This window comes from Caretta caretta, chromosome 8 (genome assembly GCF_965140235.1).
Source record: "Caretta caretta isolate rCarCar2 chromosome 8, rCarCar1.hap1, whole genome shotgun sequence".
In the NCBI taxonomy this organism is placed as follows: domain Eukaryota; kingdom Metazoa; phylum Chordata; order Testudines; family Cheloniidae; genus Caretta; species Caretta caretta.
Genome location: NC_134213.1, coordinates 66,611,856 through 66,634,776, shown reverse-complemented (window position 1 = coordinate 66,634,776; position 22,921 = coordinate 66,611,856). Strand labels below are relative to the sequence as shown.

Here is a 22,921-nt window from a genome sequence, read left to right as displayed (position 1 = left end):
TATAGGGGTGTAAGGTGTTCCCATGAGGTATAGAACATCACACCCACCAACTATGATGGGAGGTTTGCACAAAGTTTGAGGCTAGATTAAGGCAACTAGATAACTAAATTTACTGTTGAATCAAGCACCACTCACAGGGGCTGTAGGGGGAAGGAGTTGGTAAGACATTTGTTTTTTTAGGTACTTTTATGGTCCCTTTCACGACAGTGAAACCTTCATCAATTTTTCCTCAAAACATGCTTGCAAGCCAGGGAAGTATTATTATTCCATTTTCCACTCAGGCACAAGGAGATTTAGTGATGGTCTCAGAGAAGCATGTGACAGAACCAGGAACTGAACCCAGATCTGAATCCTGTGTTTACAGCACAAAAGCCACCATTCCTCTCTCAAGAAATATGGCAAAGCCAATGCAGACAATGGGAAGAGGAGGGAGCTTTTAGACCAAAGATGTTTTTTCCCTTGGTCTGGCCATTTGTGCTTGCAACTTGCCATACTTATAGTAGTAGCATGTTTAAAATATGTGCATAATGGCAAATCTAAAATTTTATATCTGCCTATTGAAAGGTGTCTTCATTTTGGCTAAGAATAAATGCTTCATTGAGATGAACGGGGCAATTCACGTCTCTATGTCAAGCTATCTAAAACAAAACTACATAGTGATTTTATCCTAAGTACTGTGATTTTCCCCCCCTTAAAATTCCATTTCCTGGAGTCATTTGTTATATGAGACTCTCAGCTGTCATCTGGGACAGGGGAGGACAAGTTTCTAGCCCTCATGGTTGCAGAGAACACCTTGAAATCATGAACTCTAAAGACTCAGAAAACAGAAAGTAACAGAACAAGGACGTAGACACTAGTGGTGAGAGTGCTAACCTGGGATACAATACCTTTTTCTGCCACTGGCTTCCTGTCTACACTAGCGAGCTTATAGCTGTACTGATGCAGCTGTGCCGTTTTAAGATTGCTCGTACAGCCACTCTATGCCGATGGGGGAGCGTTCTCCCGTCAACATAATAAAACCATTTCAATGAGCGGTGATCGCTATATTGGCAGGAGAAGCTCTCCCAGAAACATAGCGCTCTGCATATTACCACTTATGTTGACAAAACTTATGTCGTCCAGGGGGTTTGTTTTTTCACACCCCTGAGAGACGTAAGTTTTGCAGAAATAAGTGGTAGTGTAGACATGGCTTTACACTCTGTACTTTAGTTCCTCAGGGTGTTGTGAGGATAAGTCCATTACAGTCTCTGAATCACTCACATACCATGGTAATGGGGGTCATATAGGTACCATAGCTAGATACCAGATACATATCTCCCATGATTTGAAAGATAACGTCATGATTTGTTGAGATCTGATTAATGATTTTGTACTTATTGGGGTCGGCAGTAGTGTATTCATTTCATGTTTGGAAGGTTTACTTCCAAACATGAAAGTGGGAACTAAATGAAAGTTTCCATTCTGTCCAATACGCATCCGACAAGGAGGAACAGGGGTTTGACACTACTGCTTTATCAGCAATAAGAACACATATTCAAACCAAACCCTTGAAACTCAAAGCACAGTACATTCAGGATATTGCTATAGCTGCTAACATCAAGAGCCATGGCAAATACCAGAGCAGACACACGGAGTACAGAGTAGACTATGGAAAATACATTTCTAGAGGCCAGCAAGGTCCATACTATCCTGGGGAAAATGACAATAGTTGATAAGTAGTCCATTTCTACTGTGAAGTACTTGGGCTTTAGTACATTAAAGGGACTTAGGAACTGTAAGTTTTCCCCTCAGATAGAGTCAGAAATCTATTATGATTTCGTGCACACATGCACGTGCGCGCACACACACACACACACACACACATTCACCTGCAAACTGTACTAGAATGCAAGATATTGAGCTGTTGCACATTCACAACAGACATGTGGATTCAGAACATGACCACAATGTCTTTCCTTAGTCTCAGAAACCGCTCAGTCACAGAAGATTTTAACAGAAAAATGAGTGGATCTGTATTATAAGATATGAGACCAAAGGCACATAGTTCCCATCATACTGATTGGGTATCTGGGCATGATTAATAAGTGACAGATTTCCAAGTGAATGGCACAGTAATCGTGAAAAACTATCAATTAAATAGCAACATTTGAGATGGCTCTCTCTCATCCTGCAACTTTCTACTAATGATGCATTATTAAAAGAAGTTTTAGTGAGGCATGCTTATGGTCATCCAGAAGCAACCATTAAAATGTATTTTGGTCTTGCTTGCAGACCAAACAGGAACTAGAAATGGACCTTGCCGTTAAACAGCTACTTCAACACATAGCCATAAGATGGAACTCTACATACAATGATGAAAAATGTGGTGGAGAACAAATGAGCTCTGATAGTTGCCTGCTACGAGGTGAAAACAGAGACAGACACAGACACAATGAAGTATTGCAAAAATAAGCTTCCACATTTGAGCCCTCTGAGGAGTTAAATGGCCAGCTAAGATCTTTAAATGTTTGCATATCTGCGGTGGTGCCAGCTATCAGAACTAACAGTCTGCCTCAGCACAGAAGTGCCAACTGATGACATCACAGTCAGAAAACAGAAATGTTAACTTCTGCATAGGAGCACTTCATTAAGAAAGTGAGGAAGCATACAGAGCAACTTGTGTATTGATACCCCTTTATCTCTCTTACCCATCAACAAAGAATTTTCACCTGAACTATAATGAAGCCAAAAGAAAAGGAGTACTTGTGGCACCTTAGAGACTAACCAATTTATTTGAGCATAAGCGTTCGTGGGCTACAGCTCACTTCATCGGATGCATACTGTGGAAAATACAGAAGATGTTTGTTTTTATACACACAAATCATGAAAAAATGGGTGTTTATCACTACAAAAGGTTTTCTCTCACCCCACCCCACTCGCCTGCTGGTAATAGCTTATCTAAAGTGATCACTCTCCTTACAATGTGTATGATAATCAAGGTGGGCCATTTCCAGCACAAATCCAGGGTTTAACAGGAACGTCTGAGGAAAGGCGGGGGAGGGGGGGAAACAAGGGGAAATAGGTTACCTTGCATAATGACTTAGCCACTCCCTGTCTCTATTCAAGCCTAAGTTAATTGTATCCAATTTGCAAATGAATTCCAATTCAGCAGTCTCTCGCTGGAGTCTGGATTTGAAGTTTTTCTGTTGTAATATCGCAACTTTCATGTCTGTAATCGCATGACCAGAGAGATTGAAGTGTTCTCCGACTGGTTTATGAATGTTATAATTCTTGACATCTGATTTGTGTCCATTTACTCTTTTACGTAGAGACTGTCCAGTTTGACCAATGTACATGGCAGAGGGGCATTGCTGGCACATGATGGCATATATCACATTGGTGGATGTGGAGGTGAACGAGCCTCTGATAGTGTGGCTGATGTTATTAGGCCCTGTGATGGTGTCCCCTGAATAGATATGTGGGCACAGTTGGCAAAGGGCTTTGTTGCAAGGATAGGTTCCTGGGTTAGTGGTTCTGTTGTGTGGTATGTGGTTGCTGGTGAGTATTGGCTTCAGGTTGGGGGACTGTCTGTAGGCAAGGACTGGCCTGTCTCCCAAGATTTGTGAGAGTGTTGGGTCATCCTTCAGGATAGGTTGTAGATCCTTAATAATGCGTTGGAGGGGTTTTAGTTGGGGGCTGAAGGTGACGGCTAGTGGCGTTCTGTTATTTTCTTTGTTAGGCCTCTCCTGTAGTAGGTGACTTCTGGGAACTCTTCTGGCTCTATCAATCTGTTTCTTCACTTCCGCAGGTGGGTATTGTAGTTGTAAGAATGCTTGAGAGAGATCTTGTAGGTGTTTGCCTCTGTCTGAGGGGTTGGAGCAAATGCGGTTGTATCGCAGAGCTTGGCTGTAGACAATGGATCGTGTGGTGTGGTCAGTGTGAAAGCTGGAGGCATGTAGGTAGGAGTAGCGGTCAGTAGGTTTCCGGTATAGGGTGGTGTTTATGTGACCATTGTTTATTAGCACTGTAGTGTCCAGGAAGTGGATCTCTTGTGTGGACTGGACCAGGCTGAGGCTGATGGTGGGATGGAAATTGTTGAAATCATGGTGGAATTCCTCAAAGGCTTCTTTTCCATGGGTCCAGATGATGAAGATGTCATCAATATAGCGCAAGTAGAGTAGGGGCGTTAGGGGACGAGAGCTGAGGAAGCATTGTTCTAAGTCAGCCATAAAAATGTAGGCATACTGTGGGGCCATGCGGGTACCCATAGCAGTGCCACTGATTTGAAGGTGTACATTGTCCCCAAATGTAAAATAGTTATGGGTAAGGACAAAGTCACAAAGTTCAGCCACCAGGTTAGCCATGACAATATCGGGGATAGTGTTCTTGACGGCTTGTAGTCCATCTTTGTGTCCAATGTTGGTGTAGAGGGCTTCTACACGCATAGTGGCCAGGATGGTGTTATCAGGAAGATCACCGATGGATTGTAGCTTCCTCAGGAAGTCAGTGGTGTCTCGAAGGTAACTGGGAGTGGGGTGGGGGGAGAGAAAACCTTTTGTAGTGGTAAACACCCATTTTTTCATGGTTTGTATGTATAAGAACATCTTCTGTATTTTCCACAGTATGCATCCGATAAAGTGAGCTGTAGCTCACGAAAGCTTATGCTCAAATAAATTGGTTAGTCTCTAAGGTGCCACAAGTACTCCTTTTCTTTAGGCTTGAAGAGACTGGGAGTGGCTAAGTCATTATGCAAGGTAACCTATTTCCCCTTGTTTTCCTAAGGTTATAGTTTCTTGGTATACAAACTGAAATTATATATTTCACTTTCAGAAAGAAGTAATAAGTTTTAGGCCTTGCATTTAACATACATTGCTAGCTATGTTTTTTGATTACACTTACTTTAAAGATTTCATCCTTTTTCAAAATAGGTCTTAACTATGAAACAACTTAAAAAACAGAAAAATTTAATACAAAACAATTACAGCAAGTACTGTACATTGGAAAACAGAAACAGTCTTAAAAGAAGTGTGAGATTTTCATTTATCTTTTCTTTTTTAAATATTGGGACTACTAACTAATCCTCTATAATTCATTATTTTTATAGATTCAGTTGATGTTTTGGGAAAGGTTAGGAGTTGTTTGAAGGAAATTATCTAAAATATACATTATTTTCCACACTAAGATCTTGTGTACAATATAAGCATAATTGAGTTTATTTAAGTCATCTGAAGCGGTTACAACAGACTTGGTTGAGTTGTGTCCACACAAGATTTTTTCCCCATACAATAGACATGAGTCAATTATGTATAGCCATACCTCCCATGCCACCTATCAGTAAATTCTTGGAAAATCTGGGCAGCTATCCCATAGTGCCTCAGCAGGTATAGAGCGACTAGAGGATATGCACAGAGTACCACCAGCAACAATGGCTCCTCTTCCCACCTCCTCCACCCCACATAGTGAACATTTGCCAAATGTATAAATTTCCTGACTTAGAGGATTCAGGCTTCACAGCTCTGACCAACAATAAGAAAACACTGGGGACAACCTGAGACAAGCTGAATGGTTTGACAGCTCATTTAGTCTGAGGCCTTCCACTGTCTGATGCAGTTACTAACTAGAGACTGCTTAAGCAATACTTGCTAGTTTTAATACAGTTTTCAGTAACTGGATTTAGCAGGCAAAGTGTGTCATGTGAACACTGGAATTTCTTTCTAACATTTTTTTTGTTGGTCTCTCCCCATCTCTCTCCTTTTCCCCCCCTTTTCCCTCAATTTTTCTTTTCCTTTCATTATTATGTCCTTTTCCATACTTTTTAATTTGTTTCCTCTCCATTAGCCTACTTTTATAGCTTATAGAGTCATCAATTCCAAGGCCAGAAGGGACTATTGCGATCTTATAGTCCGATCTCCTGTATAAACACAGGCCACAAAACTTCCCCACAATACTTACTGGAGCATATCTTTTAGAAAAACATCTAATCTTGATTTAAAAATTACCTGGGATCAAAATTCCTCCCTGACCCTTGGTAAATTGTTTCAATGGTTAATTACTTTCACTGTTAAAAATATATGCCTTATCTTCAGTCTGAATTTGTCTAGCATCAGCTTCCAGCCATTGGACTCTGTTATACCTTCCTCGGCTGAAAAGCCCCTTATCTAATATTTGTTCTCAGTGTAGGTACTTATAGACTAATCATAAAACTTGTTGGGTCTGGAATCTCATCATGTTTCTTTACACATGAAGTAAATGGCAGTGGACTAATTTTGTATAATTACTCACATCAGCAGCATCTCAAAGTCAGTCACCTGTTGCACATCTTTTGCCCATAGCCCTTCCATTTAAACTCATGCACAAGCTGAGCAGATTTTGTTAATCTCAACTTAATTATGGGGGACTCACTTCAACCTCTATTTTTTTCACTCTGTTTATACAGGCTCTCTTTCTACTTCTTTATCACACACATACATATGTAAAGGGACACTGGCCCCACCTTTGAAAAAAAGGATTTAAGTTATGTTTTGTTACAAAATGTGCTAGAAATTGTAAAATAGCATTTCTTTCCCAAACAGTTGTGTCCTTTATACGTAGGAATTGGATATTTTTCTTTCTGTGTCTATTAGAATAAAACTCTATATGGTCCTGCACTCCATTTGTTAATCTCTATTTGCCCACACCATCCAGTATGTCACAGTCCTAGAAAATTGTGTTGGTTAATTAAACTGAGCTGCTTCTGTAAGCAGGTTACTTTCTCGAACAATAACAACACTACAGAAGTGTGCTATAAGAATTGCTATTGTTTACAGAAATATAATTTCTCTGTGACAGAGTAGGGGAACTCTAAAAGTATTAATTATATTTTAGGACCCATAAAATATGCCCAATCTAAGATTTTTCTAACATGGATATAATTATGTCTAAGAACTGCATTTTGGGATCTAAAACGACCAGATTAGGGTAATTTTGAGGTAAATTGTCTTTAGAGGTCTGAGAGAAAAGCAAGTCACTAGATGAAACAAGAATGGAAAAGCACAAACTAATTAAAATACTGTAAACTGAAGTTTTAATTCTTTCAGAAAGGAATAAATCAAAGTATCTAAAAGGATGACAGAACTCAAGTTTTTTGATATACAAAACAAATGAAAGCTGATGCATGTATGCATGCAAATACTTCTACTGCATGTCAGTTGTTAGTGACATCAGTCTAAGTGACACAATATGAACGTATTCAACATACTGCCTCCTTGTAAGTTTATAGGTGGCATTGAAGAAGCTCCTTTTAACCTTTAAAGTTCTAAATGGTTTGGAACCTGCTCACCCAATGGACTGAATCTCTCCCCATGCCATATTGCTTGATGGAGGGTTCAAGATTCAGCACACTCATTTTAAAAAAGAGATGGAGTTACTGGCAGGATATTTTCCACAAGAGGAATTTGACTCCGGAACGTGCTGCACTGTTTGGTCCAACAGTACTCAGATATGTTAAGTGACCAGGAAGGTTTTTTTCTGTCTTCATCAGTCCAGTAGGTTGCAATCATTTCTTTCAGATATAGACCTTGCTACCATATCTTTGTCAGACTTTTGAGGAAGACAGGAGTGTACTGAGGACTGAAATGTGTGTGCCAGGGCTGTGAATTGCAGCTGGAATGATTCTCATCTTGATTTTGGGAAGGCTGGTGGTCTTAATTATTTTTGTCCAAATACAAGTGCACTGTAAATACACAACAAAGGTGCAGAGAGCCCTAGCTTTTTCCACCTATCCAAATGAAACACACACATACACACTTTTTTTTTATATAAATTATATCGGTTTTTTAAACTAAGACAAGTTGATTAAGATTTAGTTTATTCACGTAAGAAACTTAAGATAGTTGTTTTACTGTTGGAATGCAAAGAGAGAGAGCTGCCCCTTCATAAAAAAAAAAATTATGGTATTTTTATATTTGGAGAACAAAGCCAACAGTTTTCACAGAACAGTGACAGAAAAAGTTGCTAATAATTTTCAGGAAACAAATTTCAAGAGACCTATACTCCTACCTGCTACCACTTATTTGTATAGCAGCTCTGTTTAGACTGTATGCTTACTTTCAGTGCTATAAGGTCCAAAACGATGCTGACAAGCATTAAACAAATGGTGACAGAGTACCTTATCTCAGTTTTAAACACCTTTCAAAACTTCCAATTTCCTAACCAATGTTCATCTGGAATTAATACAAATGTAAACACCAACTGACCATCAAGCATTGCAAGAGACATTAAAGTACTTCTCTTTAGATCTGTAACCATTAAGTTAATACAAACAGAGGGAGAGAGAAAGCAATATGGTCAAAATGGAGGAATCAGATATATGAGAAAGCAACTCTATTTTAAAAAGTCTTCCGATATAAACTTATGCACACTTTCATAAATGATCTGTATGTAACTCAGAAGACAATCCTTCTCTGTCAGAGGAAAGATTGCTACACTCAAATCACGACTTAAATGATTTAAAAGAATCATTTAACAACCATGGGAAATAAAATGATACATTGATGACTTTTGTATGTGTAGAAAAGACAAACACGCCACTACTGTGTTTGATTTTGGGGTAATTTACAAATCTGTTTACAACTACATTTTTAAAAGATTGTCAAGGATGCCCAAAGTATTGGGCCTTTTTATTGAGTATGCCCTTTTATTGTATGCCCTTTTATTGAACAGTAGTAAAAATTCAAATAAAATACTGTTTAAAACTTCACTAGCTCACATCAATGACTTGGAAACCCATTACAATTTATTGCATTTTGTTAATTACCAAACAATGGAGCAAACAAAACACATCTCACAAAATTTACTCTAAAAAAAAGCTGTTTTAATTACTTATTGAACTATCTGCAACAGAGTTTGTAAAAAATGAGTTAATTCTATGAGATCTCATTAGAACGCTCTGGGCTACCACAGTAAACCTTTGCTGACAGGTGAGGACAAACTGCCAGGTTTGTGTTCGCAGATTAGCAAAGTGCAGATTAGCAGTATTCCATTGTGCAACTAATGAAGCAGCTGCTCCTGCCTAGATGCTATGTGTTGTATTCCTTAGGCATTCAATATGGTTTTGACCCTTTACTGCTATGTGTACACATTACACAAAGCTGGAAGTGAAGCTCTGAACGTTTATATTATAGTTCCATACCTCTTACTAAATACAGTTCATGATTTCCCATAATAGGAAGAAACCACTGCTCTTTTAACAAAGTCACTGCCAGTTACAAACGTTCAGGATTTTTAGCTTATTGATATTCATCAAAATTGCATAAAGCAGGGTTTCCACCAGAATTTTAGGAAAGAGTAGCATGCCAGCGTGAATACTGAAGGCACAAAGTAACACTGAAAAGGTCTTTTTAGATATGGTACAGGACAACCCAGGAATTTTTCTTTTAGAACAGTTATCACAGAATCACAGAATATCAGGGTTGGAAGGGACCTCAGGAGGTCATCTAGTCCAACCTCCTGCTCAAAGCAGGACCAATCCCCAACTAAATCATCCCAGGCAGGGCTTTGTCAAGCCTGACCTTAAAAACCTCTAAGGAAGGAGATTCCACCACCTCCCTAGGTAACGCATTCCAGTGTTTCACCACCCCCCTAGTGAAAAAGTTTTTCCTAATATCCAACCTAAACCTCCCCCACTGCAACTCGAGACCATTACTCCTTGTTCTGTCATCAGCTACCACTGAGAACAGTCTACATCCATCCTCTTTGGAACCCCCTTTCAGGTAGTTGAAAGCAGCTATCAAATCCCCCCTCATTCTTCTCTTCCGCAGATTAAACAATCCCAGTTCCCTCAGCCTCTCCTCGTAAGTCCCCTAATCACTTTTGTTGCCCTCCGCTGGACTCTTTCCAATTTTTCCACATCCTTCTTGTAGTGTGGGGCCCAAAACTGGACACAGTACTCCAGATGAGGCCTCACCAATGTCGAATAGAGGGGAACGATCACTTCCCTCGATCTGCTGGCAATGCCCCTACTCATACAGCCCAAAATGCCATTGGCCTTCTTGGCAATAATGGCACACTGTTGACTCATATCCAGCTTCTCGTCCACTGTAACCCCTGGGTCCTTTTCTGCAGAACTGCTGCTGAGCCATTCGGTCCCTAGTCTGTAGCGGTGCATGGGATTCTTCTGTCCTAAGTGCAGGACTCTGCACTTGTCCTTGTTGAACCTCATCAGATTTCTTTTGGCCCAATCCTCTAATTTGTCTAGGGCCCTCGGTATCCTATCCCTACTCTCCAGTGTATCTACCACTCCTCCCAGTTTAGTGTCATCCGCAAACTTGCTGAGGGTGCAATCCACACCATCCTCCAGGTCATTAATGAAGATATTGAACAAAACCAGCCCCAGGACCGACCCTTGGGGCACTCCACTTGATACTGGCTGCCAACTAGACATGGAGCCATTGATCACTACCCGTTGAGCCTGACAATCTAGCCAACTCTCTATCCAGCTTATAGTCCATTCATCCAGGCCATACTTCTTTAACTTGCTGGCAAGAATACTGTGGGAGACCATGTCAAAAGTTTTGCTAAAGTCAAGGAACACCACGTCCACTCCTTTCCCCTCATTCACAGAGCCAGTTATCTCATCATAGAAGGCAATTAGATTAGTCAGGCATGACTTGCCCTTGAGGAATCCATGCTGACTGTTCCTGATCACTTTCCTCTCGTCTAAGTGCTTCAGAATTGATTCCTTGAGGACCTGCTCCATGATTTTTCCAAGGACTGAGGTGAAGCTGACTGGCCTGTAGTTCCCAGGATCCTCCTTCTTCCCTTTTTTAAAGATGGGCACTACATTAGCCTTTTTCCAGTCGTCTGGGACTTCCCCCGATCGCTATGAGTTTTCAAAGATAATGGCCAATGGCTCTGCAATCACATCCGCGAACTCCTTTTGCACTCTCGGATGCAGTGCATCCGGCCGGCTCCATGGACTTGTGGTCGTCCAGCTTTTCTAAATAGTCCCGAACCACTTCTTTCTCCACAGAGGGCTGGTCACTTCCTCCCCATGCTGTGCTGCCCAGTGCAGTAGTCTGGGAGCTGACCTTGTTCATGAAGACAGAGGCAAAAAAAGCATTGAGTACATTAGCTTTTTCCACATCCTCTGTCACGAAGTTGCCTCCCTCATTCAGTAAGGGGCCCACACTTTCCTTGACTTTCTTCTTGTTGCTAACATACCTGAAGAAACCCTTCCTGTTACTCTTAACATCTCTTCCTAGCTGCAACTCCAGGTGTGATTTGGCCTTCCTGATTTCACTCCTGCATGCCCGAGCAATATTTTTATACTCCTCCCTGGTCATTTGTCCAATCTTCCACTTCTTGTAAGCTTCTTTTTTGTGTTTAAGATCAGCAAGGATTTCACTGTTAAGCCAAGCTGGTCGCCTGCCATATTTACTATTCTTTCTACACATCGGGATGGTTTGTCCCTGTAACCTCAATAAGGATGCTTTAAAATACAGCCAGCTCTCCTGGACTCCTTTCCCCCTCATGTTATTCTCCCAGGGGATCCTGCCCATCAGTTCCCTGAGGGAGTCAATGTCTACTTTTCTGAAGTCCAGAGTCTGGATTCTGCTGCTCTCCTTTCTTCCCTGTGTCAGGATCCTGAACTCGACTATCTCATGGTCACTGCTTCCCAGGTTCTCATCCACTTTTGCTTCCTCTACTAATTCTTCCCGGTTTGTGAGCAGCAGGTCAAGAAAAGTTCTGCCCCAGTTGGTTCCTCCAGTACTTGCACCAGGAAACTGTCCCCTACACTTTCGAAAAACTTCCTGGATTGTCTGTGCACCGCTGTATTGCTCTCCCAGCAGATATTAGGGTGATTGAAGTCTCCCATGAGAACCAGGGCCTGCAATCTAGTAACTTCTGTGAATTGCCGGAAGAAAGCCTCGTCCATCTCATCCCCCTGATCCGGTGGTCTATAGCAGACTCCCACCACGACATCACGCTTGTTGCTCACACTTCTAAACTTAACCCAGAGACTCTCAGGTTTTTCTGCAGTTTCATACTTGAGCTCTGAGCAGTCATACTGCTCTCTTACATATAATGCAACTCCCCCACCTTTTCTGCCCTGCCTGTCCTTCCTGAACAGTTTATATCCATTCATGACAGTACTCCAGTCATGTGAGTTATCCCACCAAGTCTCTGTTATTCCAATCACAATATAATTCCTTGACTGTGCCAGAACTTCCAGTTCTCCCTGCTTGTTTCCCAGGCTTCTTGCATTTGTGTATAGGCACTTGAGATAACTTGCTGATCGTCCCTCTTTCTCAGTATGAGGCAGGAGCCCTCCCCTAGTTTAAAGCCCTCCTCAATAGGTTAGCCAGTCTGCTTGCGAAGATGCTCTTCCCTCTCTTCATTAGGTGGAGCCCGTCTCTGCCTAGCACTCTTCCTTCTTGGAACACCATCCCGTGGTCAAAGAATCCAAAGCCTTCTCTTCGACACCACCTGCGTAGCCATTCGTTGACTTCCACGATTCAATGGTCTCTACCCAGGCCTTTTCCTTCCATGGGGAGGATGGACGAGAACACCACTTGCACCTCAAACTCTTTTATTCTTCTTCCCAGAGCCACGTAGTCTGCAGTGATCCGCTCAAGGTCATTCTTGGCAGTATCATTGGTGCCCACGTGGAGAAGCAGGAAGGGGTAGCGATCTGAGGGCTTGATGAGTCTCGGCATCCCTATATCCAAAAATATTTTAGATTTCACGAGGTATTGAGAGGATTGATGTTTGTATACCATATTGAAAATGTAAAGCTGAATATACTGTCAGTAATAAGTATTATCAAGGTTGCACATACTATGCATTTATGCAGCCAAAGACGAGGGAAGTAAAAGACTTAGATACATTACTGTGTATATTTTCCAATGCTGCAGCTTCCCTGTGTGTGCTTTTTAAATGAGTGTCCACAGGGTTTGAGAGAAGAGGAAGTTAGGCGGCATCTGAGGAGGCAGAAGTAAATAAGCAATCTGAGGGAGGTTTTTGGAGGATGCTCTTACCCTCAGGAGCTCTACTGAAGTACAGCCCTTGCTGCAGCAGGGTTTAGGAACCTGACAGGACAAATAGATTTCTCTACTTGTGGAGCTCCTATGTGATACAACAGTGGCTCTCAACTAGGGGTCCAGGGCCCCCTGGATGGCTGCCAAGCAAGGCCGGTGTTAGACTCGCTGGGGCCCAGGGCAGAAAGCTGAAGCTCCGCCAGGCAGGGCTGAAGCCTGGGTCCCCACCACCTGGGGCTGAAGCCAAAGCCTGAGCAACTTAGCTTCACAGGGCCTCCTGTGGCATGGGGCCCCAAGCAATTGTCCTGCTTGCTGCCCCTTAATGGCAGACCTGGCTTTTATATGCAGAAACACCAGTTATTGTGGCACAGGTAGGCCAAGGAGTTTTTATAGCATGTTGGGGGTGCCTCAGAAAGAAAAAGGTTGAGAACCCCCTGCTCTCCTTATGGTCCATGAACCATAAGAACTCTACCAGAGACAAGGCAAAATGGGCTATCAGGTCTCTCTTCTGCACTTCTTCATTACTCCATGCTGAAGATGTGCTTACCCTGTAGAAATCCTTTGCTGCTTAGGCGCTCAGCAGGCAAGCATATCCTTTCGTAAGCCTTCCCAACTGATTAGTTTTAACAGCTCTTTTGCTGCAGCTCTCAGGACTCTTGTACCTTACCCCCATTTCAGTGGATCAGTCTACCTACTGGCTGCTCCTATATTCTCCTGGGGAAGAAAGGACATTAGAGAAGACCTGTGGTGGCAGGTTAGGTTAGAATGTAGTGGTGAATAGTGGCTTTCTTGGCTGCATTACTGAAAGGAGATTTTTAATAGCCAACTGACACTGGAAGATTTACCACACTAATGGGCCTTGCTGGTAAACCCAGGGACCCTGCTCTCTATATATGAGCTTCTTGACACAATCTCCAGGACACTACATTACTTATTAAGGCCCTACTTAATTCATGACATTGCAGATCCTGCAGTATTAGGCTTCCACTGCAATGGGTGGCAGATAGCTGGAGCCCTGAGCGGCCAAGGCAGGGGCTCCTGCTGTCAGTCCCTTCAAAATTGCCACAGATAATTAAGATCCATTATTACATTTCCATGATTTTCCATGTCTTGTCCGCAACTCAGTCACAATTATTTGACAATCATCCCACGATTCAAGGAGGGCCTTACTTATTATTCTTTTTTCTCCCCACCATTTGTCTCTCTGCTCTACCCAGTCTTTCTCCTTTTATTCCACCATTTTGACAGTCAATTTTGTCTCCTCCCTCATCCGCTCTGTCATTTATGCTCTTGTTCTCCATCTTACTTTTGGTTCTTTGCAAAGTTTTGCAGCATGCAGCATGTGGAAGCATGCAAAGAGAAAGTGACTAGATTAGGATTCATCTGCAACTCTTCCATATGCAAAACACTGCTATGTTTGATGCAGACGTAAACTGACTTTCCCTGGCTAGACTAGTCTGGTTACTCCTGCATCACACACACAGCTGCAGAGGGGCTTTGATAAGGAATGAAAGATCTTATTTCTTGTCCTTTTTCCACTGGCTTACGGTGTAAAGAAATTCTGTGCTGGAACACTGCTGCAGATGTTGCCCAGGGTGTGTTTGGGTGAAGACTAGACAACTGATCAGATGCTACAGTGATGGAGGCCATATACAGAAGCATGGTAAAATGCAACATAAGAACCACTAGTGTCTTTATGCTATGGCAGACCACCAAATGCATGGCAGACATATGCCTAAGTGCCTTGAGAGAAGAGCTGCATGGATTAGTTTCTGGACTGTTACGCCCCCATACCTCCACCCCCTTCCACCCAGGATGGAAGGTAAACTCTGCAGATGAACTTCTGAACTCTGGGGCTGCACTGACCAAGGACAGAAACCGTGGATGGGGTGACTGTTGGGTTGCTGGACTTTAGGCCCTGCGGGGAAAAAGACACTGCCAAACTTACTTGGGGGTGGGTCTTTTGCACATGGTTTGTGTTATGAATCCTGTTTGTGGTGTTTCCCCAACATAATGCCACATAGTTTCCCTCCTTTATTAAAAGGCTTTTGCTACACCCAGACTCTGTGCTTGTGAGAGGGGAAGTATTGCCTCTTAGAGGTGCTCAGGGGAGTGGTATGTAACTGCCCCAGGTCACTGGTTGGGGACTCAAGCTGGTTTTGCATTGCGTTATTGAAAAGGAACCCCTAAATACCGAACACGGCCCTTGTTGCTTCCGACTCTGATGGACAGAAGGGTTACAAATATTTTACATTAGCATTCCAGTAAATATATCTTAGTGCCCTTACTAAAGGAAAGAAACATAACACAATGGAATAATAATTGTATCATACCCAGGTTGTCGTGAATTAGAGAGCTGCAACCAGTTTCCTGCACCCCCTCCTGCATGCTACAATTTGGGCATAGTGAAGAATCATGACCAAATTACTGAAAGGCACAGCAGACCGAGTGGAATCATTTAGCTCACCCTTGAAAAATTCTAACAGATTTATCGAAGATAAATTAATTTTTTTTCCAGCACATGAATAAAAGTAATCATCTCCCCTTCACTCCCCTCCCCATCATCATCATAGTAAACGGCAACAGAGCAGATTCTGTGCCTGGTCTGATAAGGTTGGTGTAGTGGGGTGGTCACCCCGCTCTGGCCCTGAAGGGGTTAAAACAGCCCTGGGAGAGGGCTGCTTAGGGAAGCCAATAGTTAAAGCAGCCCTGGAGAGGGCTGCGGCCGGGGGAAAAGCAGTTAAAACAGCAAAGCTAGGCCGATTTGGAGGAAGTAGCCACAGCTGGGGCCATGCCCCAATCAGGCCACAGCTGGCCCTAAGCTCTAGCCCTGGAGTGGGAAAGGCTAGCTGCCTGAGAGCGAGGTACCTTAAGTGGAGCAGTGCAAGGGCAAAGGGAGCTCCAGCCTGGTAAACTCCCAGGCTGCAGGCCTTGGTAAAGGCCCAGAAAGGTATTGGGGCTGCAGAGGGGCAGCCTGGGAATAGGCAAAGGCAGCAGGTCCTAACCCCTTGTCAATGATGAGTGGCCATTACACTGCAGTCTGCCCCAGTGAGCAGGGGCTAGCTGATGACTGGCAGTAGCCACTGAGGCAAGGTGGGTTTAGAGGGTTGGGGGTTCCCCTGGGAGGGAAGACCCTGAGTGTGGGGGTACTGCTGGGGCAGAACCCCAGGGTAAAGGGCACTGGAAGGGACATGGGGCCAGCTGTAGGCGAGACATTGGCCTGCAGAGGGTGCTCTGTAAGCTGGAAAGAGCTAATTCCCAGACCACCAGCAGGAGGCACCGCACTGGTGAGTCATCGCCTTGCTACAGTTGGTAACACTTTAGCTCGTACAGACTGGTGATGTACAGCTGCCTATGTTGCGCACTTCAAGTTGTGAATTTTGTTTAGCCTTCATTTGCTTTTACACCCGCCAGCTAGCCCTAGTAATCCTCAAAACGCTACTATAAGGGTAACAAGTTTGAAGACAATATGGAAAATTCTCTATATGCTGCTAAGGCAGTTCTTAAACTTTTTATTTGTATGATGTTTCTTAGTCTTCATTCACTTTCAGTTCTACCATCTTCTGCTCATGTTAGTCTTAAAGTACTCAACCTACTATCTGTTACTTATATTGTACCTTACTCCGTTAACCTTGTTTGGATGTTTTTAAAGTTTCCAAGTTTTTACTTTTGCTAAACATTGATGCTAATTACTACACTGTCGGCCAATATATCCCAAATAATTTATACAATTCTTCAAGTGGAATGGGGGATTGGAACAGTTGTTTCATCTTATATTGTATGGAGAGGACCTCAGTATTTCTTTCCAAGATACAGTATTTTACAACTAACACTCTTTAGTAGGATTTTTCTAAAATGATTTCCTATGTTCCTATTAAGAGTCCTAAATGTAGTCTCTGAGTGTCACTTTTTAAAATCTGCAATACCTTAGTCCAGTCGTTCCCAAACTTGTTCTGCCGCTTGTGCAGAGAAACCCCTGGGGGGCTGCGCCGGTTTGTTTGCCTGCCGCGTCCACAGGTTTGGCCGATCGCGGCTCCCAGTGACTGTGGTTTGCTGCTTCAGGCCAATGGAAGCCGTGGCCAGTACGTCCCTCGGCCCGCGCCACTCCCAGCGGCTCCCATTGGCCTGGAGCAGCGAACCGCGGCCACTGGGAGCTGCGATCAGCTGAACCTCTGGACGCGGCAGGTAAACAAACCGGCCCAGCCCACCAGGGGCTTTCCCCGCACAAGCGGCGGAACAAGTTTGAGAACCACTGCCTTAGTCTAATAGCTTTTCTTGTACTTAGCAAGTGTTTAGCAAATTGGACTAGCAACATATTTCAGTATAGATCTGGGTCAGTCATTTAACTGGAGTGAACAAATGGATACATTTCAATGTTAAAATAGTCAAGATTTAAATCCTATTGCTATAAGGTACTAGTACTCATTTCTCTCTGCTTCTCCAACAAAAGTCCTAGACATCCCTCAGATTTGATTAGTGTGGACAGTGTGTTCATTGCTCTAGAACGTTTGCAAAATAAGCTACTTTACAGTGGTTTTGCAATACTCATGTTGCATATTCTTTGAAAAGAATTTAAATACAGGAAACTGTTCCCACTCCCATCACAAAGGCAATCTAAATGGAGGATTTAAATAGGTTTGTACCATGAAAAACAAATATGGCACTTTACTACTGCAGGAGCATCAACTCCTAGGTGGAAGCTGTCATAAAAATAAAGGAAAGGGTAACCACCTTTGTTACAGTGCTATAAAATCCCTCCTGGCCAGAGGCAAAATCCTTTCACCTGTAAAGGGTTAAGAAGCTAAGGTAACCTTGCTGGCACCTGACCCAAAATGACCAATGAAGGGACAAGATACTTTCAAATCTGGAGGAGGGGGGGAAGCTTGTCTGTCTGTCTGTGATACCTTTGCTGGAAACAAATCAATGCTGCAAGCCTTCCAACTCCTGTAAAGGTAGTAAGTAATCTAGCTAAAAAATGCGTTACATTTTATTTTGTTTTTTGGCTTGTAAAATTAGCTGTCCTGGAGGGAATATGTATTCCTGTTTTTGTGTCTTTTTGTAACTTAAGGGTTTGCCTAAAGGGATTCTCTGTTTTAAATCTAACTACCCTGTAAAATATTTACCATCCTGATTTTACAGAGGTGATTCTTTTACCTTTTTCTTTAAATAAAATTCTTTTAAGAACCTGATTGATTTTTCATTGTTAAGATCCAAGGGTTTGGGTCTGTGTTCACCTGTACCAATTGGTAAGGATATTATTATCAAGCCTTCCCCAGGAAAGGGGGTGTAGGGCTTGGGGGAGGGGGTGGATATTTTGGGGGACGACATCTCCAAGTGGTCTCTTTCCTGGTTCTTTGTTTAAATCGCTTGGTGGTGGCAGCATACTGTTCAAGAACAAGGCAAAGTTTGTACCTTGGGGAAGTTTTTAACCTAAGCTTGTAAGAATAAGCTTAGGGGATCTTTCATGCAGGTCCCAACATCTGTACCCTAAAGTTCAGAGTGGGGAAGGAACCTTAACAGGAGCCTAGGATTCACCTCTACGAGCTAAATCAAGTAGCAATACAATTTGCCCATGCGACATTAGGGTTTTTATAATCGTTAAAAACTTGTATCCAACAAATTTAAATCCCTCCAGCACAACTCACTTTTTTTGTCCTCCTCTAGACAAAGCCTTAGGGTGTGTTAGATGTTGGAATGTATTTACTAATATCCTAGTTTAGAGACAAGGCAGGGTAGACTAATATATGCTGACCTGGTTGAGTTATGCCTGTCATAAGTTAGTTTTCACTTTCTGGTTCAATACTGCTTTGCTTGCCCATTTACAAGAAGGTTAGAAAAATAACTATTTTCATTGAAATTTTAATTTCTTATAAAATCTTAAGACAAATCAATTTAGACACATGGCTCAATCTGTTCAGCAGCATCCAAGTAAAGAGGAAAGTATTACAGTACTGCAAAGTGTCTAAACATCTACACAACTGTATTTCTAAGCCAATTTCTCCAAGAAAGGCTCATTCACAATTTATATAAATTTCAAATTCAGACTTTCTGGAGATGCAATGTATTTCATATAAATGAAATTATTTTGGAACAGTTCCATTGTAATGCTATAATTTTATTTGAGTTTTTCCCTTCAAAGTAGACTGTCAAACACACAATCTTCTGTATTGAACTTGTACATGGCAGTATTTACAGTGCAGAAAAAAATATTTAGTTTAATCATTTTGTTCAGTGAGTATACAATGCATAACTTCAGCAAGAAACAGACCAAGAATATTCTGCTCTTCAAGTCCTTCTTCAGCATAATATAGAGACTTCAATATCCAAACTGATCTGTTTGACTGTTCATTTGAATATATATTATAGATGTTGAATTCTAATTAGATATTACTGCAACATTCATCCTAAATCAACTACTCACATTTACACATGACAGAAAACTGCAACACATTTTCTATACAAGACACAGACACATTCAGAACCATGCAGCAATGTCACACGGTAAAACGCCCGGGGGAGGGAGGGGCACAGAGGGCACTGCTCCCTTGAGGCAGAGGGCACCACACCTTGCAGCTCCCATTGGCCAGGAACAGGGAACCACGGGATCAAAGTGAAAGCAGGCTAAGGGAGCAGCCTGACACACTGCCCTTTAGGATGTTCATTCACCTTACAAAAAGGAGACTGACTGCATTCCTAAATTAGGTGAGATGACATTTAAGTGACACTGCAAAGTCAGCAGAATTATACATGCTTGCTTACTATCCTTTTCAATCAAATAAGGATCTGACATGAAACATCTGAACTAAACAAAGAAACTACACAGAGAGAGGTAACAGCAGACTGAATTATCAGTGGCTAAGGTGGTGGATTCAACTCTGGAGAATCTAGCACGGGGTGGGCAAACTACGGGCCGAGGCCCGGATCTGGCCCATCAGGTGTCTAAAATAGAAATTAAGCAAAATGTGTAACAAATGCATTTTTTCAGCCTCAAAATATAATCCACTATCTTTAGCTATTCGAACGTGTGGTACATTAGCTTCAGACACAGACTAGATCGACAGAACTCAAGTCTATTTTCACACACTAATCCTAGTTCATCGATCCACCATCTACCCCTTATTCTAATCCTTCCCTAAATGCATTTCTCCCAAGATTGCCATACATGGTGAGTCAATAAGAAACAACCAGCTAGATTAACTAAGCCATGAAGCATGTACACATCTTCAACTGAGTAACTTCACATTCTTGTGTGAGCCTTCATTCTTTCTCACCCCATTCGATCCCTCTAGTCAGAGACCTTTACTTGTCACATCACACTTAAAACTAGATTGTAAAGTCTTCAAGCAGGAACCATGCCTTATTTTTCACTCCGTCAAATATCTGTTATGCTTTTTGATGCTGTAAAAATGAAACGAATTCAACAGCAATTTACACTGTTATATGAAACTCCAGGATCTGCAGCATGTAATTGCAAACTTACTGGGTGAGGGGTATATAACCCTTAGTGTCCTTTCCCAGGGAATGAGAAACAGATTCCTCTGACAAGGTGGAGAAAAGGGATGTCATTTCAAATGGAAACATTCTGTGAAGAGACCAAAATCTGCATTGGGCATAAATTTTCTTATTGGATTAGAGAGTTATAGACCCTAGCTACAGATACCAATACTGGCACATTCAAAGTTCCATTCCAGTTGGTAAACAAATGTAGTAATTTCTACATTGAAGTCTCCAGTGGTCAACATTTTAGCATACCAAGAGATAGTCTTAAATAAATCTAGTTGGACTGTGTTGGGAGAATGGTTTTAAGCAGTTTTCTTCACAGAATGCACTTTTTAAAAAGGATATTAAAAGAAGGTACACAGCAACTAAATGGAGGATAACAAATATTAGAATGGTTGTTACAAAGCCTATTTATTTTAAAATCCAGCCTTGGTAAAACCAGCAGTATAGTATACAAATTGTGTGTGTTAATATCTTGCTTGGAGCTCAAAAGTATGCTAATTCAGAGAGAACCTTACCACCTTTTCCTAGCTATTAAAACACATTAAACATGTAAAAATGATGGTTCTGTCTACTCTAGACAAACAACCAATTTAAAAAATGAACAGTAGGTTAACAGGGGTTTGAATTGTTTTAATAGTATACAACCACTTACAAAATATAAAAAACTATGAATTAAATCTTATCATGAAAGGTAGTATAGAACACTGGAAATCAGGGAGTCCGGAGTTCTTATCCCAAGGCTTCAGCTCACTTGCTGTTGGTACCTTGTTTGATTCATTTAACCTCTACTTAGTTTTACAACTGCAAAAGTGGGACTACCCTTATAAGGATGTTGTGAGGATTAATGTTTGCAGAAGTGTTTACAGTTTTAAGTTAAAATATTTTATAAATCACTGTGCATATGTGTGAATTTGAGATTACTGTTGCAGTAAATAAAGAGCTGAGTAACTGAACAGTATCTTCCCAGATAAGGTCAAAATGTAGCCACCTTGTAAATAGACTTATTAGAAGATACTTAATATGTTCTTCACATTCTTCGCTCCCATCTTCCTGTGTTTGAATGACTATACATGGAAACATTTGGAGACATGGCTCATTTTTTCTGAAGATAGGTGAAGTTAGATGCAGAGTATACTCTGGTCACAATTTTCTAGACTCCAGAATTTATTTTGAAGCCAAAATTGTCCACATTTCCCTATGCAGGAGGAAGACAGGTGGGAGGTGTTTCGAGATGATCCACTCTGTGTGGATCCTTTACTCCCTCCCCTGCAAAATGCCAGGCCTGCAGTAGTGGCACTTTGGGCTCTTTAACCTTCAACAAAACACATGCAGTCTTGTCTCCCCTCTCTCCAGTGCATCTGCCCTGCACCTGGATGGACAATGGTTTAAGAATTTTTCTCTAAATCAGATACATGGGCAGATTCATATGAAAATTTTGCATTTTAAAAGTATTTGAAAACTCCCTCTCTATTTACCTGAGGAGATACACTATCATTTGACAGAACTGTAGAAGTTACTAAGTCACATCGAGATGATTTGTAATACTGTAATATTGCATTATCACATAATTATGTTGTCACAAAAATGGCATCATATAATGATGCCACATCATGCTAGAATATCTTTTTCACATCCCTAGAACTCCTTCCTGGATGCAGAGAGCAAAGGAAGGGATCCTTACTATAGTCCCACCCAATGGTGTTCAATCCCTTCTCACTTAAAGGAAAGAGGTTAGTCAAATGAATCCAAATGGTTCCCATGCTACAATTCTGCTTTCTCACATTGCTCATTTTGCTCCAAACATGTAAACTGGATAATTTAGAGATTGTTCATGTCTAGGATCAGACACAGCAAGCGGAGGACCAGTCAAATATGTGAACCTGTAAAGGACTGCCCTGAGGTTTTTTCTCCCAGATGATGGGAGAACCTGACCACAACCCAGTTACTTGCAGTGGGTGGCTTCACCTGGTTCCTTACTACTTAGAATCATACTGTTAGAAGGGACTGCAGGGGTCATCTAGTCCAATCCCCTTCCAAAATGCAGAACTTGTTGTGGGTAAGCAAGCCAAGACAGATGGCTACCCAACCTCCTTTTGAGAGCCTCTAGTGAAGGAGCTTCCATAACCTCCCTAGGCAGTCTGTTCCATTGTCCTACTGCTCTTAAAGTTAGGAAGTTTTTCCTGAGATTTAATCTACATCTGCTATAATTTAATTTGAACCCATTGCCCTTTGTCCTGCCCTCTGTGCAAGAGATGACAACTTTTCCATTTTTTTTATGGAAGCCTTTCAAATTTTTGAAGACCACTATCCTGTCCCTCCTTAATCTCCTCTTTTCCAAACTAAATATACCCAGTTCCTTCAGCCTTTGCTCATATGACTTGCATTCCATCCCTCTTTGTTGCTCACTTCTGGATCCTTTCCAG

General features: G+C 41.9%; 1 protein-coding gene across 7 annotated transcripts in view; it reads right to left on the bottom strand.

Moving 5' to 3' along the window:
* The window catches only part of CAMSAP2 (calmodulin regulated spectrin associated protein family member 2), a 173,457-nt gene that overhangs the window by 127,751 nt on the left and 22,785 nt on the right, over positions 1–22,921 (bottom strand). The window contains exon 2 of one of the 7 annotated variants that reach the window (XM_048859881.2): positions 20,476–20,577. The exons of the other annotated variants lie outside the window; for them this stretch is intronic. The gene's annotated coding sequence lies outside the window, so the exon portion shown is untranslated. The remainder of the gene's footprint in view (positions 1–20,475; positions 20,578–22,921) is intronic. 7 annotated transcript variants of the gene reach the window in all.